The sequence below is a fragment of the Spea bombifrons genome, chromosome 11 (assembly GCF_027358695.1).
Source record: "Spea bombifrons isolate aSpeBom1 chromosome 11, aSpeBom1.2.pri, whole genome shotgun sequence".
NCBI lineage: Eukaryota > Metazoa > Chordata > Amphibia > Anura > Pelobatidae > Spea > Spea bombifrons.
The window spans coordinates 14798867-14811640 of record NC_071097.1 but is presented as its reverse complement, the minus strand read 5'-3'; the positions used below and the strand labels follow the sequence as shown (position 1 = coordinate 14811640).

Below are 12774 nucleotides of genomic sequence, written 5' to 3'. Positions count from 1 at the left end.
TTAGAAGAGAAGCTGCAGGTATATTTCTGATGGTAGCTCTTCCTCCCAAACATTGTGAAAATAAAGTATCCTCACTAACCACCACCTATATGTACATACATAAGCATTAGCTGTTTTTTTATTTTTCTTGATATTAACAAATCTGTCACTTTACCTCCCCTGTACATATTACATCAAAATATAAATGTTACACAGAACCTTTACTTCTGTTGCGTTATAGCTTCACCTTCTGTGATGTCACTTATCTGCTACAGGCACCTGGCCACAATTCCATATCTTGCGAGTGAATAGAGACTGGTCAACTATTTCTATTTGCAATCAGTGAAAATGGGGATTTTATTCTTCATTTATGCTCTTATTTTACTCTGTTGCCTCATGCAATGCTTTATTAAACCTAAAAATAAAGTAATGAAAAAAAAATATAAAAAATGGCTCTATGAACAACAAACCAAGGGAAAACCCACTCAGACTCCTTCAGCCAGGTAAGAGACGAGGTGACAGGCTTGACATATTTAGAGGAGAGAACATTAAATCCTGGAATGTAAAGCTTTTGGAATAACCATTGGAATAATGAGAGTGATTTACCTGCCGTTACAGTATGATAGCATATCATTAGCACTGGGAAGGGAATTAGAATATGAGTAATGTGTTGATATAAAGTTATATAACGGCTGTACATAAAGGACAATTACAGAAAACACAAGAATATACAAAAGTATGTATATATATATATATATATATATATATATATATATATATATATATATATATATATATATACTGTATATACTTTGGGCCTTATTAGAATTGCCATATAAAATGTGTGATTTTTATTTTACATAATATTGAAAAATATTGTTTTCCAACCATATGCCCAGTTGCCCCCCGTGTCATTTGTGGGTTAAATCTTGTATGCTGTGTATGTGCAATGCATGGGTTCTCTCTCTAATGTCAAATTACCCTAATTTATAGTACAGATTTTAAAGAAGATGTTTTTGAAATAGTTAAATAGCACAACACATTTACTTGAATTTTACAATTGTTTATTTTCATACTTATATTTTATGGAACCCACCTCATGGACGTACCCATAAAGGTATATCTCTCTAAAACCAGGTGTGCAGCATAAAATATTTAACCTGATCTACACATTTGATGTCAGGGCTCTGGCATCATATGCTCACTAATATCATTGGGGTATTATTGTGGTACTCTTATTGACGTTTTTCATTAAGATGGAGCGATTTTACACTCATGCTCTCAGGTAAAAAATAACCTAGAACACAGTTGTGATAGATCAAGTGAATTGGGTATCTAACTGTTAGAATTTGAAATCTTTCTCTATTACTTGCAGATGCCATTGCTACTTGCCCTTCAAGCCGCAATTACCACCTCGGCGGCAGAGAAAGGGACTAAGATGCTCACCCCAATAAAGGAGTCTCAGACTGTTTCAAAGTAGGTGCTTATATGAAACATATCTTTTTGATTTTTTCTTTCTTGCATGAGATTATTAAGTGTTTGGATTGAGATTATTATGATCCAGTAATTGTACATTTAACTGACCACTCTATAAATATATAAAACAGCTTTTCTTATATCTACAAAACAATTTTAAAAGGCACCCTATACGCAGTAAATGTCATAGAGTCTTGTGTGATTGGCCCTGTACTTATTCATTATTATTATTAATTAAAATAGTAGTATCATATTCCACACTGCTGTATAATATTTGCTCACTTTGTAACTTGACTTAAGTTGAATTATTTCATAGTATCACAGCCTGATATCAACTCTGCTTTCACATACTGGGCCTTTCAGACACCAGTTACAGAGATTACAAATTACAAAATCCAAAACATTAAGATGTCATTAAAACCTGTTATTAAAACACATTGTTCATACACAAATTCTTACGCTTAATATTTACTAACCACTAAGCATTTTTGCCAGATTACCAGATCTTGCCGTGGAACAGAGAGAATCATTGGCTTCCTAAGAACTTCCCACAGAAGAAGCTGTCGAACAAATTTGTCTTATGTCATCATTGCCTGTGGGAGATGAATGCAGAAGTGGCCCAGTTAGAAGAGACAAACGTGGAGCACAGCACAAAACCTAAATTGTACCCCCTACCATGCAATAGTTCTGTAGCTTATAAGAATATGTGATAACCTAGTCATTGATAATAAAATCATAAAAATATTAAACGTTTTGAGACTGCGTGTTGTCTATTGGAAATTGACATGTGTGTTCCATGTACAGTTGTGTAAAACAGAAAGTTTACACTCTTTGAATTGTATTGTTTTACATATCAGGACATAACAATGATCATCTGTTCTTTAGCAGGTATAAAAATGAGGTAAATGCAACCTCAGATGAACAACAAAGAAGGCTTTGCGATCTGATGGAGAACCCATCAGGTTGGGGACTAAAAGGAAACATTTGGGACATGAGGATTTCAGTTTTTCAACTTGGAATTTTGACACCTGATCATCCTGCCCCCAAACTCTTTCTATGTCAGGATTTTTGTGAAAGTACAGTGCTCATAAAAATGAACTTTACCTCCTCTTATTTATAATCTTAAATTAAATATTTTTGTTAGTTATTTTACTAATCAGTCAAGGGGTTAAATGAAACGCCAGTATACTGTTATTCAGTCTAAATGTTCCCTTTAAAACACTGCACCTGTAAGCAAAGTTTATGCCACCGTTTTCCTTGGACACCATGCCCAAATACTAGGCAGTCCCGTTTAAAACTGGACACCTAATAGAAAAACGCATTGAATGTGTGAACCGTGGTTCTTTGTCATTAATAAAATAAAAATATATTTTAAAGAATGAAGTAAAATGCGAACATGAGTTTAAGACTCCTTTAATGCTATCTTAACAAACTATCTTAACAAACTATCTACTATGAACTATGTTCAGTCCGCAACATTCAGTGACGATCTCAAATGGAATGTGCAAAGTAAAGTTCAGGTTCTTCAGCATCAAAATATTGACCCTGTTCTTCGTCATCCGCAAAGATGTGGCATATATGGGGTTAACGGGCATTTTTGGAGGCGGAGTGCCATACAGGGGGTTAAATGGCATATCATGGTGCACTCTGTCTCAAGAAAAGCCTTATGGCACCCATAGAATCCACCGGAACTTCTATGAGCACCGGAAGGTCATGTGATGCCGGTGCTGCGTCATAGGAGCTACGGCGGAAGTAAAAGCAGTAACGGCGATTGTCTGCGTTCATCGACCAGACGTCCGTCGGCTGGCAGAGAGGAGAATTCCCTGCAGCGCTGTGGGGAATTCTCCTCTCTGACAGCCGGGAAAGGTATGCGCGATGCGCATAGACAACCTCCACTGCTGCCGGCACTTTCTCCGGTGTCTTCCCCTCCTGTGTCTCCTTCACATCCCATGCCTCCTGGACCTGACTATTCCAAACAGGTAGAACCGATGCAGCTGGTGTTCACCTGCCTTTCAGTGGAGGAGACAGACTAACGGAGGAAGAAGGGCCTCTGCCTATACGGTTGTAAGCCGGGTTATTTGCTTAGGTTGCGCCTGTCGTTGCCGGGAAAGGCTGTCTACATGACTTCCGCTAGGTCCCGGGGTATGGGAGTGTACTTTAAGGGCCAGAGGTGTGCCAAACGGTGGACAATGGAATGGCTAGGATCTGACATCTTCAAGAATTTGGCTTTACTCAAGCTTTTTCCTATTGCTGTGGCCATCGAGTTGTGGGGTGCAGAGAAGAGGGACCAGCCAGTGAAAGTAAGGTCACTTTTACCTTTTTCATCCCTCCCTCCCTGTTGTATGTGTCATATTTAGGGGTGCAAGGGACCAAAGTGGGGAGGCAATTATAAAACGCTACATATACACTATATATATATTATATATATATATATATATATATATATATATATATATATATTAAAAGATGACACAAGGCAGGATGGGTCCATGCTTTCATGATGTTTACTCCAAAGTCTAACCCTGCCATCTGAATGTTGCAGCTGGAATCATAGTTACATTGTTACATAGGCTGAAAAAAGACATGCGTCCATCATGTTCAGCCTTTCTTGCATAACGTATTTCCTCGATTATAAGATGACCCTGATTATAAGACGACCCCCCAAAATCTGAATATTCATTTAGGAAAAAAAGAAAAAATCCTGAATATAAGACAACCCTATAGGAAAAAAGTTTTACTATTAAATATGAATTCATATAAACTATTTTTTCATATTTCTGAACCCCTTGATGACAATTGCCGGTCCGGGCACGATCGCCTCCTAAACTTAAATGGTGTCGCTGGAATGCCTCGATCAGGAGGCATCCAGCGACACCAAACACTTACCTCGGGATGGACTGTGACCTCTCCGGGAAAAAAAAACAATAAAGTAGAAAAAAGTTCGCTAGATGGTCGCCAGACCCTCTAGAGAACTCTGGCTCCACTTGCAGGTTGAATACAGGTACTGCATTCAACCATGCAAGTCAATGGAGCCCAGCTTTCTAATCACAGTGTGATTAGTAAAAATAAATAATAAAAAAAAAAAAATTAATAATAATTAGAAAAAAATAGTAAAAAAACAGTAAAATATAAAAATAATTTCCCACTGATGTGGGAAACCTTCAAGATGAAAAAAATGTTATTTTTTTTTAAAAAAAAGGCAAAAAAAATAAAATATATATGTAAAAAATATATTTTTGTGAGCAAGTCCTAAAATTAGCATATTAGCTTAAAACAATTCTCGCATGGAAAGAGTTAAAATACTGGCATATTAAATGCCCATGGGGTGTCTAAAAAATGTATGATTTGATGGGGTAAATTGAATTGGCCGGGTTCAACAATGTCCCAATTAACACGGGGGAAGGATGGCCACACATCTAATTTCCAATTCGAAAAATGCACACGTACCAAATGTGGCCTTTTAGTTCCCCCCAAAAATGACAAACCCATGCATGTGGGGTATCACTGTACTCAGGAGATGTTGCTGAACACATATTGGGGTGTCGTGTGACAGCGGCATATACCAGGAGCTGTAAATTCATACATAACATAGGTGTGTGGGGGAAAAATACACACAAAAGAATACTACTGCAGACTTTGAAAAAATTCTGGTGGTAAAATGTGTGCATGCAAAGAGTTAAAATACCAGCATTTAAAATACCCTGGGGTGTCTAGTTTTCAAAAATATATGGTTTTGTTGGGCACACTGAAATGGCCCGGCTCAAAGATGTACCAAATAGGGCATGGGCAGTGGATCCCCAAATGCCAAAGTTCAACATTGAAAAATGCGCATGCCCCAAATGTGGCCCTTTTGCCCCCAAACAACCAGGAGAAATCATTCATGTGAGGTATCGCTGTACTCAGGAGATGTTGCTGAACACATATTGGGGTGTTTTGTGATAGTGACATATACGAGAACCTTTTAATTCATACCTGAAGTAAAATGTGCGTGACAAAACAAATGCAAAAAAATGACTACCACAAAGTTTGACAAAGACTGGTGGTAGATATGGTGCATGGAAAGAGTTAAAATACTAGCATATGAAATACCCTGGGGTGTCTTGTTTTCAAAAATATATGGCTTTATTGGGCACACTGAAATGGCCCGGCTCAAAGATGTACCAAATAGGGCATGGGCAGTGGATCCCCAAATGCCAAAGTTCAACATTGAAAAATGCGCATGCCCCAAATGTGGCCCTTTTGCCCCCAAACAGCCAGGCAAAATCATTCATGTGAGGTATCGCTGTACTCAGGAGATGTTGCTAAACACATATTGGGGTGTTTTATGATAGTGACATATACCAGAACCTGTTTATTCATACCTGAAGTAAAATGTGTGTGAAAAAACAAATGCAAAAAAATTACTACTATAAAGTTTGCAAAAGGCTGATGGTAGAATTCGTGCTTGGAAAGGGTTAAAATACTAGCATTTGGAATACCCTGGGCTGTCTAGTTTTCAAAAATATATGACTTGATGGGGTAAATTGCAAAAAAAAAAAATAATTACTACTATAAAGTTTGCAAAAGGCTGATGGTAGAATTTGTGATTGGAAAGGGTTAAAATACTAGCATTTGGAATACCCTGGGCTGTCTAGTTTTCAAAAATATATGACTTGATGGGGTAAATTGCATTGGCTGGCTTCAAATATACCCGAAATGGCACATGGGGGGAAGAATTACCAGATTTGGAAAAAAATGGCTTTGAAATAGCAAAACGCTACCTGTACATATTGCCCCATAATGTGTAGAAAAAAGCAAACTCAGGACAAATAGTAGAATCTATTTAGCAGGTTTTTTCATTACCTTTTACAGATGAGTAAAAGATTTTTCAACTAAAAGTTAGAAACAGTCATTTTTTTCTAAATTTTTCACCATTTTTTATACTTTTTTTTAATAGTAAATAATATGATACAATCAAAACAAAAGAGAGCCCTTCTTGTCCTGAAAAAAAAACAATATCTAATGTGTGTGGGTTCAGTAAACGGGAAAGAAGAAAATTACAGCTAAACACGAGTAGTGCAGAAATGTTAAAACGGCCATTGTCACGAAGGGTACAAAAAGTAAAATCAGCCTTTGTCACGAAGGGGTTAAAAGCTATGATTGAGAAAAATATTGTTATTGTTTTTATTTGCCATCCTGCCCCCCAGTTATGCACATCTGCCCCCAGGCTTGCCACTCTACCTCCCTGCTTTTACCCCCCATATATGTCACTCTGCCTCCAGAAATGCCTTTTACTCCCTATATGCCACCCTGCCTCCAGAAATGCCAGAGTGGCATCTAGGGGGTTACGAGGCATATAATGGGACAGAGTGGCATATAAGGGGGTATAAGGCATTTCTGGAGGCAGAGTGGCATATATAGGGTTAACGGGAATTTTTGGAGGCGGGGTACCATAGAGGGGGTTAAATGGCACTTCTCATGGTGCACTCTGCCTCAAGAAAAGCCTTATGGCACCCATAGAAACCCCCCCCCACACACACACACACTTACAGTGCGATTGTCTGCGTTCATCGACCAGGCGTTCGCCGGCTAGCAGAGAGGAGAATTCCCTGCAGCGCTGTGGGGAATTCTCCTCTCTGGCAGCCGGGAAAGGTATGCGTGATGCGCATAGACAACCTCCACTGCTGCCGGCACTTTCGCCGGTGCGCGGTGATAGACGCCCGGTGTAAGTGGCGGCAGCAGCTGAAGTTACCAGACAGGAGGATCCAGGTCCCCTGCAGCACTGCTGGGGATCTGGATCTTAGTCTCACAGTCAGACCTCATTTGAGGTCTGATTAGAAGATGACCGTGATTATAAGATGAGGGGTATTTTTCAGAGCATTTGCTCTCAAAAAAGCCTTGTCTTATAATCAAGCAAATACGGTATGTCAATTGGTGTTGCTGTTGATCCAAAAGAAGGCAAAAATCCAGTATGGATAGCTCTGGCTCAACTGAAAGGCAGGGCTGCATGTGGTTGTGGGGATAGGGGTTAAATAAAGGTCAGGCAGGTAAGGCAGGTTAGGGTCAAAAGTTCAGTGTAAAAAAGAACAAAAAATGCACTGCCCAGGGTTTTTTTGCCCGCCTTGTGCTCGCGTGTGTCTCGCGCTGCCCAAAAGGCAGGAATTTGTGCTATAAATAGCACCGTTTTGGAGGTGCTGCGCATACCTGAGGCAAATTGCAAAGCTGTCTGCATTGACCTCGTACGAGCGTCTGGTGATCAGCAGCATAGCAGGAGAGCCGAAGGTAGAAGATGGAAGAGCTTCTTTGCAGGCAAAAAAGTTTATTATGATGAGATTTGTATTAAATTATCGTGGCTTTTATTGTGGTTAAGGTTACCCTTTTTATATATAAAAAAATATAAATATTAATGAATAGAAAGGGTGAACCAGTGGTTAATGGACATTCTGGTTTTAGGGTGGTTGGCCTGGGTTTGGACCAAGAGTGTAATGTGGTTACAATGTGTTACAATGCGTTTATATATATGTCATTAAGTATTTGTTGCAGCTCATGTAGCTCTTTCCAATTTTGCAACAAACTAGGAAAAAAGAAATCTTTCTTGACCCCAGAATGACAGTCAGATCTCTCTTGGATCAAGAAGCTATTTTCCCATCATTTAAAAATTATATACCTGAATATTATGTTTTTGCAAGTCTTCATTCAGTTGCTGTTGAAACGTCTGTACAGACTCTGATAATGCTATCATATTCCCTCTGAGGCGCTGCTTTTCTAAACTAAACAGTTTAAACTAAAGTACTCCATTCCATTTACTCATTTGGTAGCCTGCCTCAGCACTATTTCCACTGCTATAATATCCTTTTTTAGAATAGGTGCCCAAAATTGCTCAGCATATTCAAGGAGTGGTCTTATAATTGATTTATAAAGAGGTTTATATAGAGATTTATATTTTGAATCCACTTTTCAGACATGACAATACCTTACTTATCACTTAGCAACTGCTGACTGGCATTGCACATTGTTGATTCACATGCGAACTCAGCATTGAAAGTATAGATCAAATAAACAGAATCAGACATACAAATCCTGTTTTTGCATGTATACATAAATAATGTATGGAAACATAGCATAGCAAATATAGATCAACACAAACCCGGCTTTGCAGCTATAGATCAAGTGGAATTCAAATTAAAACAGCATTAAAGGTATAGATATAGAACCTACAGTACAGCATATATCACAGGTTGCACACGCCAAAGGCCAGCCCTGTGGTCCACATTGCCAACAAAGAACCTGACCAACACCCAGATTACACACATAGGAATTGGCATCATTGTCCCTACACAGCCCAGCCTGAGTTAACTTTGACCCCACTTTCAACAGCCCAGCAGAAGACATCTTTGTCCAAAAAACAGCCCAGTGGTGGTTAAAAAGAGGGACCTCGTTTGGTAACACTGGTTTTATTACCAATATTTAGGACGTGGGTTGGCCCAACCGAGCCTATGGAACTCTGGCCTGGCAACCGTGCGGACCATTCTAGGGAAAGTTTCCGAGACTGTTGCTCAGGGTTCAGACGGCGGATCACGGCGCTTTTTGGACCATAACATCCTCGGACCCTGATGTCTAAATTGGTACCCTGGGATTGACGCCCAGGGTACCCTAGGATTGATGCCACTCCCTCCGAATCATCCTGAAATAGTGGCTGTTTGTTGGGTGGGGATTGCTGGCCATAGATCTTTATTGTGGTGCCGGACTGTCTGGTAGTTGGTGGGATTATACTCCCAATCCTATTTTGTTTTGTGTAGAAATATTATCTGTGATGTCCTCAGTAAAGAGAGTTCTTTTTTTACTAAATCTTGGTGCTTGGTTACAGAGGATTAACCCTTGAGCAACTGAGCATTCATGGCAAGGAGGATTTCTACTGCGCCGCTACTCAGTTTGAGTACAGGTCTATGTCACACACCCATAATGAAAGTAATGACTTGCTATTGCACCCATAGTGCACCCAATTTGCACTCACATAAATTTCCACTGCACTCATAATGACACAAAATGGCTTGTCATTGCTCCAATTTTACATGCACATATTTCCACAGTAGCCATAATAAAAAAAAAAACATACATTGCCATTGCATCCACTTTGTCCTCACTTTGCACCCGTAGAAATTTCCAATGTACCCATAATAAAAAAAAATGTTTGGCTATTGCACCCACTTTGCACCCAAATAAATTCTCACTGAACAAATAATAAAAAAAAAGATTCGCCATCGCACCCATTTTGCACCCACACAAATTTCCACTGCACGCATAATGAAAATAAATATTTGCCATTGCATTCACTTTTCACCCAGTTTGCATCCCCTTTGTACCCCCTTTGCACCTACATAAATTTCCACTGCACCCATAATGAAAAGAAATGCACCTGCACCCATGTTGCTTCTAAAGGACTTGTTTTATTCATTTGATATTATAAATATGGGCAGGAATATTTTACTGTTAAACACGTTATACAAACACACATATTCTCTGGCTCCTGCTGCTGCTGTTTTATGCTAATTTGTTCAGCGTTACTTTGTTACATGTGAATAGCTGAGCAGATGAGTTTTACAGCAGCTCGGAGGTTATGACAGTTTAAACGATTTAAAGAAAACCTCCCAAGCCCAACTGCAGTTGTCCTTAAATTTAACTGCTCCTGCATGTTTATTTCTTGTTTCCATGGCACCCAGATGGACAAACGGTAATTCCGAAAACGAAAATGTACGACGAATTACATTGAATAAGAAGGAATCCCCCCCAACGCAAACACGAACTTTCTCCCAGCGCAGAAGTCTAGTAATCATTTTTCTATGCGATGCTTGTGTGAATTCCCTAACTGTCACAGCCGCTACCTGGGAGACAGTTCCACTCATCCACTTGATAAATATCATTTAATAACAGAACAAATATATTTTTTAAAAATATCATTTTATTGTTTTTCTTGCTAGACCTTTATGTTACTTTATAGTGTAAAATATGCATCCATTAGAAGAGAAGCTGCAGGTATATTTCTGATGGTAGCTCTTCCTCCAAAACATTGTGAAAATAAAGTATCCTCACTAACCACCACCTATATGTACATACATAAGCATTAGCTGTTTTTATTATTTTTTGCAGCCTTGATATTAACAAATCTGTCACTTTACCTCCCCTGTACATATTACATCAAAATATAAATGTTACACAGAACCTTTACTTCTGTTGTGTTATAGCTTCACCTTCTGTGATGTCACTTATCTGCTTAAATACAGACACCTGGCCACAATTCCATATCTTGCGAGTGAATAGAGACTGGTCAAGTATTTCTATTTGCAATCTGTGAAAATGGGGATTTTATTCTTCATTTATGCTCTTATTTTACTCTGTTGCCTCATGCAATGCTTTATTAAACCTAAAAATAAAGTAATGAAAAAAAAATATAAAAAATGGCTCTATGAACAACAAAACAAGGGAAAACCCACCCAGACTCCTTCAGCCAGGTAAGAGACGAGGTGACAGGCTTGACATATTTAGAGGAGAGAACATTAAATCCTGGAATGTAAAACTTTTGGAATAACCATTGGAATAATGAGGGTGATTTACCTGCCGTTACAGTATGATAGCATATCATTAGCACTGGGAAGGGAATTAGAATATGAGTAATGTGTTGATATAACGTTATATACTGTATATACTTTGGGCCTTATTAGAATTGCCATATAAAATGTGTGATTTTTATTTTACATAATATTGAAAAATATTGTTTTCCAACCATATGCCCAGTTGCCCCCCGTGTCATTTGTGGGTTAAATCTTGTATGCTGTGTATGTGCAATGCATGGGTTCTCTCTCTAATGTCAGATTACCCTAATTTATAGTACAGATGTTTTTGAAATAGTTAAATAGCACAACACATTTACTTGAATTTTACAATTGTTTATTTTCATACTTATATTTTATGGAACCCACCTCATGGACGTACCCATAAAGGTATATCTCTCTAAAACCAGGTGTGGAGCATAAAATATTTAACCTGATCTACACATTTGATGTCAGGGCTCTGGCATCATATGCTCACTAATATCATTGGGGTATTATTGTGGTACTCTTATTGACGTTTTTCATTAAGATGGAGCGATTTTACACTCATGCTCTCAGGTAAAAAATAACCTAGAACACAGTTGTGATAGATCAAGTGAATTGGGTATCTAACTGTTAGAATTTCAAATCTTTCTCTATTACTTGCAGATGCCATTGCTACTTGCCCTTCAAGCCGCAATTACCACCTCGGCGGCAGAGAAAGGGACTAAGATGCTCACCCCAATAAAGGAGTCTCAGGCTGTTTCAAAGTAGGTGCTCTTCCATACATGAAACATATCAGTTTGATTTTTTCTTTCTTGCATGAGATTATTAAATGTTTGGATTGAGATTATTATGATCCAGTAATTGTACATTTAACTGACCACTCTATAAATATATAAAACAGCTTTTCTTATATCTACAAAACAATTTTAAAAGGCACCCTATACGCAGTAAATGTCATACAGTCTTGTGTGATTGGCCCTTTACTTATTCATTATTATTATTAATTAAAATAGTAGTATCATATTCCACACTGCTGTATAATATTTGCTCACTTTGTAACTTGACTTAAGTTGAATTATTTCATAGTATCACAGCCTGATATCAACTCTGCTTTCACATACTGGGCCTTTCAGACACCAGTTACAGAGATTACAAATTACAAAATCCAAAACATTAAGATGTCATTAAAACCTGTTATTAAAACACATTGTACATACACAAATTCTTACACTTAATTTTTACTAACCACTAAGCATTTTTGCCAGATTACCAGATCTTGCCGTGGAACAGACAGAATCATTGGCTTCCTAAGAACTTCCCACAGAAGAAGCTGTCCAACAGATTTGTCTTATGTCATCATTGCCTGTGGGAGATGAATGCAGAAGTGGCCCAGTTAGAAGAGACAAACGTGGAGCACAGCACAAAACCTAAATTGTACCCCCTACCATGCAATAGTTCTGTAGCTTATAAGAATATGTGATAACCTAGTCATTGATAATAAAATCATAAAAATATTAAACGTTTTGAGACTGCGTGTTGTCTATTGGAAATTGACATGTGTGTTCCATGTACAGTTGTGTAAAATAGAAAGATTAGCAGGTATAAAACTGAGGTAAATGCAACCTCAGATGAACAACAAAGAAGGCTTTGCGATCTGATGGAGAACCCATCAGGTTGGGGACTAAAAGGAAACATTTGGGACATGAGGATTGCAGTTTTTCAACTTGGAATTTTGACACCTGATCAT

The 12774-nt window shown here is 38.3% G+C and overlaps 2 long non-coding RNA genes across 2 annotated transcripts; both read left to right on the top strand.

Annotated features, from left to right (window-relative positions):
* Positions 1-1360: 1360 nt before the first annotated feature.
* On the top strand, positions 1361-2212 carry LOC128469316 (uncharacterized). Its single transcript, XR_008345932.1, has 2 exons — positions 1361-1455; positions 1951-2212. It is a non-coding gene; the product is annotated as an uncharacterized LOC128469316 (long non-coding RNA).
* Positions 2213-11607: 9395 nt separating this feature from the next.
* Positions 11608-12554, top strand: LOC128469134 (uncharacterized). Its single transcript, XR_008345921.1, has 2 exons — positions 11608-11791; positions 12293-12554. It is a non-coding gene; the product is annotated as an uncharacterized LOC128469134 (long non-coding RNA).
* Positions 12555-12774: the final 220 nt, after the last annotated feature.